General features: G+C 49.9%; 1 non-coding gene across 1 annotated transcript; it reads left to right on the forward strand.

Annotated features, from left to right (window-relative positions):
• Nucleotides 1–4,081: 4,081 nt before the first annotated feature.
• Nucleotides 4,082–4,156, forward strand: Trnat-ugu (transfer RNA threonine (anticodon UGU)). The gene has a single exon. It is a non-coding gene; the product is annotated as a tRNA-Thr (tRNA).
• Nucleotides 4,157–5,327: the final 1,171 nt, after the last annotated feature.

Genomic DNA, 5,327 nt, shown 5'->3' on the forward strand with positions numbered 1-5,327 from the left:
TCTCATGAAGGTCTCTACTAACACCATCTACCGTGAGAACCCTTAACGTCTACATCACACTTGCACGTTCAGCTCTACACTGACACCGTCTGCACGGCTGTTTCATGAAGTTCTCTACTAACACCATCTAGTGTGAGAACCCTGTACTAAGTCTACATCACACTTGCACGTTCAGCTCGACACTGACGCCGTCTGCACAGCTGTCTCATGAAGGTCTCTACTAACACCATCTAGTGTGAGAACCCTGCATTACGTTTACGAGTGGCAGCGCCCTGGGAGTCCGGTTTGTTTTGGGTTCCCCCTCGTACATCGTTCGATGAGATTTCGAGATTGCAACCGGATCATGTTGACTTCTTGCCACGATATTTCGGCTGACAATCGGCCAGCCATCTTCAGGTGAGTGTCATTCACTGGAGACTGCAAATTCCGGGAGTCAACTTACAGCAAAAAAAATTAGTGCGAAAGCGCATCCGCATTGGCCTTTGTCACAGGAGCGTCCTCTATCGAAATCCGCGCTCTCTGGAATAATATATATATATATATATATATATATATATATATATATATATATATATATATATGTTAAAAAAGGTACGGCCAAACTTTCAGGAAACCTTCCTCACAGACAAAGTAAAGATGTTATTTGGACATGTGTCCGGAAACGCTTAATTTCCATGTTAGAGCTCATTTTAGTTTCGTCAGTATGTACTGTACTTCCTAGATTCCAGTTGGCCCAATTGAAGGAAGGTAATGTTGACTTCGGTGCTTGTGTTGACATGCGACTCATTGCTCTACAGTACTATCATCAAGCACATCAGTACGTAGCATCAACAGGTTAGTGTTCATCACGAACGTGGTTTTGCAGTCAGTGCAATGTTTACAAATGCGGAGTTGCCCATTTGAGGTACGGATTAGCACGGGGCAATATCCGTGGCGCGGTACGTTTGTCTCGAGGCCGATTTCCAGAACGAAGGTGTCCCGACAGGAAGACGTTCGAAGCAATTGATCGGCGTCTTAGGGAGCACGGAACATTCCAGCCTATGACTCGCGACTGGGGAAGACCTAGAACGACGAGGACACCTGCAATGGACGAGGCAATTCTTCGTGCAGTTGACGATAACCCTAATGTCAGCGTCAGAGAAGTTGCTGCTGTACAAGGTAACGTTGACCACGTCACTGTATGGAGAGTGCTACAGGAGAACCAGTTGTTTCCGTACCGTGTACAGCTTGTGCAGGCACTATCAACAGCTGATTGGCCTCCACGGGTACACTTCTGCCAATGGTTCATCCGACAATGTGTCAATCCTCATTTCAGTGCAAATGTTCTCTTTACGGATGAGGCTTCATTCCGACGTGATCAAATTGTAAATTTTCACAATCAACATGTGTGGGCTGACGAGAATCCGCACGCAGTTGTGCAATCACGTCATCAGCACAGATTTTCTGTGAACGTTTGGGCAGGCATTGTTGGTGATGTCTCGATTGGGCCCCACGTTCTTCCACCTACGCTCAATGGAGCACGTTATCACGATTTCATACGGGATACTCTACCTGTGTTGCTAGAACATGTGCCTTTACAAGTACGACACAACACGTGGTTCATGCATGATGGAGCTCCTGCACATTTCAGTCGAAGTGTTCGTACGCTTCTCAAAAACAGATTCGGTGACCGATGGATTGGTAGAGGCGGACCAATTCCGTGGCCTCCACGCTCTCCTGACCTCAACCCTCTCGTGTTTCATTTATAGGGGCATTTGAAAGCTCTTGTCTGCGCCACCCCGGTACCAAATGTAGAGACTCTTCGTGCTCGTACTGTGGACGGCTGTGATACAATACGCCATTCTCCATTGCTGCATCAGCGCATCAGGGACTCCTTGCGACGGAGGGTGGATGCATGTATCCTCGCTAACGGAGGACATTCTGAACATTTCCTGTAACAAAGTGTTTGAAGTCACGCTGGTACGTTCTGTTGCTGTGTGTTTCCATTCCATGATTAATGTGATTTGAAGAGAAGTTACAAAATGAGCTCAAACATGGAAAGTAAGCGTTTCCCGACCCATCGTGGTACACCAACAACACCTGTCGGCATTCAGGGTTTCAATTAATCATAATTTGTTCTAGAGAAGCTGCACGGTCATCGATGTTAAAAAAAAAGGTTTGTGTGAAATTTTATGGGACTTAAGTGCGAAGATCATCAGTCCCTAAGCTTACGAACTTCTTAATCTAAATTATCCTAAGCACGCACGCACACACACACACGCCCGAGAGAGGACTCGTACCTCCGCCGAGACCAGACACACACACACGCCCGAGAGAGGACTCGTACCTCCGCCGAGACCAGCCGCACAGTCCATGACTGCAGCGCCTAAGACCGCTCGGCTAATCCCGCTCGGCGGTCATCGATGATATCTGTTCTTTCGAGAACACTTACTATCTTGAGATATACACTCCTGGAAATTGAAATAAGAACACCATAATTCATTGTCCCAGGAAGGGGAGACTTTATTGACACATTCCAGGGGTCAGATACATCACATGATCACACTGACAGAACCATAGGTACATACACACAGGCAACAGAGCATGCACAATGTCGACACTAGTACATTGTACATCCACCTTTCGCAGCAATGCAGGCTGCTATTCTCCCATGGAGACGATCGTAGAGATGCTGGATGTAGTCCTGTAGAACGGCTTGCCATGCCATTTCCACCTGGCGCCTCAGTTTTACCAGCGTTCGTGCTGGACGTGCAGACCGCGTGAGACGACGCTTCATCCAGTCCCAAACATGCTCAATGGGTGTCAGATCCGGAGATCTTGCTGCCCAGGGTAGTTGACTTACACCTTCTAGAGCACGTTGGGTGGCACGGGATACATGCGGACGTGCATTGTCCTGTTGGAACAGCAAGTTCCCTTGCCGGTCTAGGAATGGTAGAACGATGGGTTCGATGACGGTTTGGATGTACCGTGCACTATTCAGTGTCCCCTCGACGATCACCAGAGGTGTACGGCCAGTGTAGGAGATCGCTCCCCACACCATGATGCCGGGTGTTGGACCTGTGTGCCTCGGTCGTATGCAGTCCTGATTGTAGCGCTCACCTGCGCGGCGCCAAACACGCATACGGCCATCATTGGCACCAAGGCAGAAGCAACTCTCATCGCTGAAGACGACACGTCTCCATTCGTCCCTCCATTCACGCCTGTCGCGACACCACTGGAGGCGGGCTGCACGATGTTGGGGTGTGAGCGGAAGACGGCCTAACGGTGTGCGGGACCGTAGCCCAGCTTCATGGAGACGGTTGCGAATGGTCCTCGCCGATACCCCAGGAGCAACAGTGTCCCTAATTTGCTGGGAAGTGGCGGTGCGGTCCCCTACGGCACTGAGTAGGATCCTACGGTCTTGGCGTGCATCAGTGCGTCGCTGCGGTCCGGTCCCAGGTCGACAGCACGTGCACCTTCCGCCGACCACTGGCGACAACATCGATTTACTGTGGAGACCTCACGCCCCACGTGTTGAGCAATTCGGCGGTAAGTCCACCCGGCCTCCCGCATGCCCACTATACGCCCTCGCTCAAAGTCCGTCAACTGCACATACGGTTCACGTCCACGCTGTCGCGGCATGCTACCAGTGTTAAAGACTGCGATGGAGCTCCGTATGCCACGGCAAACTGGCTGACACTGACGGCGGCGGTGCACAAATGCTGCGCAGCTAGCGCCATTCGACGGCCAACACCGCGGTTCCTGGTGTGTCCGCTGTGGCGTGCGTGTGATCATTGCTTGTACAGCCCTCTCGCAGTGTCCGGAGCAAGTATGGTGGGTCTGACACACCGGTGTCAATGTGTTCTTTTGTCCATTTCCAGGAGTGTATATAGTTAAAGGCTACCCAGCCACTGACCTTCGTCTGTGCGAATGTGCACAGGTTGCCCGAACTCTTACGGAAATTAAAGTGTGCGCGAGGAATGAGTGGATGGGTAAGTATCTATTAGGTACATTACATATGTAGAATTTCCGACAGTTGGGAATATGAGTCTCACGGGAAGCGTGGAAGGGATAAGTCCCTACAGTCGCGCTATTCATCTGTGCCCTCGGTGGCTCAGATGGATTGAGCGTCTGCCATGTAAGCAGGAGATCCCGGGTTCGAGTCCCGGTCGGGGCACACATTTTCAGCTGTCCACATCGAGGTACAGCAAAAACACCTGTCGGCAGCTGAGGGTTTCAATTAATCAGCATTTAAAAATAAAAATATCGCCCCTCGATATTGCCGTATTGATATCGATACATTAGGTGAGGCAATTTCGCTGATATACATCGATATATTTTGGGAAAATAACGATGTATCGATATTTTATCAACGGCCTTGCCCTGTATACGGAATGTAGACCTGCTTTATATGGCTGCACTGAAACGTTAGTGACTTCCATATACAAGCACATAGCACGCTTCGTGACAGTTCTAAACTTGTTGCATGTAGTCTTCACGGTGTCACAGTTTTATTGGTCAGCAGTGGTGGGTGCGGAAATCTGGACTAACTGCGAAATTTTGCGGTGTTTCGGAGCAGTCGCCGGTTGTCTGCGCGTCCGACCACAGTTTTAACAGCCGGGACGCGCCACCACGCCGACAAGACAAACACTGGGGGCTGCCTTGTCCTGTCTTGTCTTATGCTGCCTGCGTTATGTGGACTGCCTTCTCCACCCTCAGCTGCGGCCCGCCCTCAGACTTCGCGCCCCCCTGGCCTGTTTTTGTTTTCGTTTCTGCTCCCTGTCTGTGTGGGAGAGGAGGGAGGGGGGGGGGGAGGGACGATGAACGTCGGTGTGGATGTGGGTGACATGATCTGGCCGGTGGCCACTACGTCCTCTGTCTCGTGAATGGAGAGTTCACCACGCACAGCAATAGTAAAGTTGAAGAAAACGGTACGATGCGTAACTAGGGTGACCATAATTTCTTCGGACAAAAGTGGGGCTTTCATACATTTTCTTGCTCAAAAAGTGGGACAATTTTTATTTGCGGTTAAATGTTAGGTTGGCAGAAGAGCCAACACCGTGTTACTAGAGGCGGCCGAAATGCACACGTTTTAGCTCACGCAGGCTGGCGTTAGGAGGGAAAAACTATACTGACGTGAGGTCTGGAACATGACAAGGAATTAGAATTCAGAAAGCGGACGTAATTAGTTTCATACTTAACTTTAATCCATTAATTATGAACGTCGCTCTTGACGGTACATGATTTACAATATCAATATCAATAGTAACTGAATATGGCACCTTGCTAGGCCGTAGCAAATGACGTGGCTGAAGGCTATGCTGAACTGTCGTCGCTGCAAATGAGAG

The sequence above is a fragment of the Schistocerca gregaria genome, chromosome 11, assembly GCF_023897955.1.
Source record: "Schistocerca gregaria isolate iqSchGreg1 chromosome 11, iqSchGreg1.2, whole genome shotgun sequence".
NCBI lineage: Eukaryota > Metazoa > Arthropoda > Insecta > Orthoptera > Acrididae > Schistocerca > Schistocerca gregaria.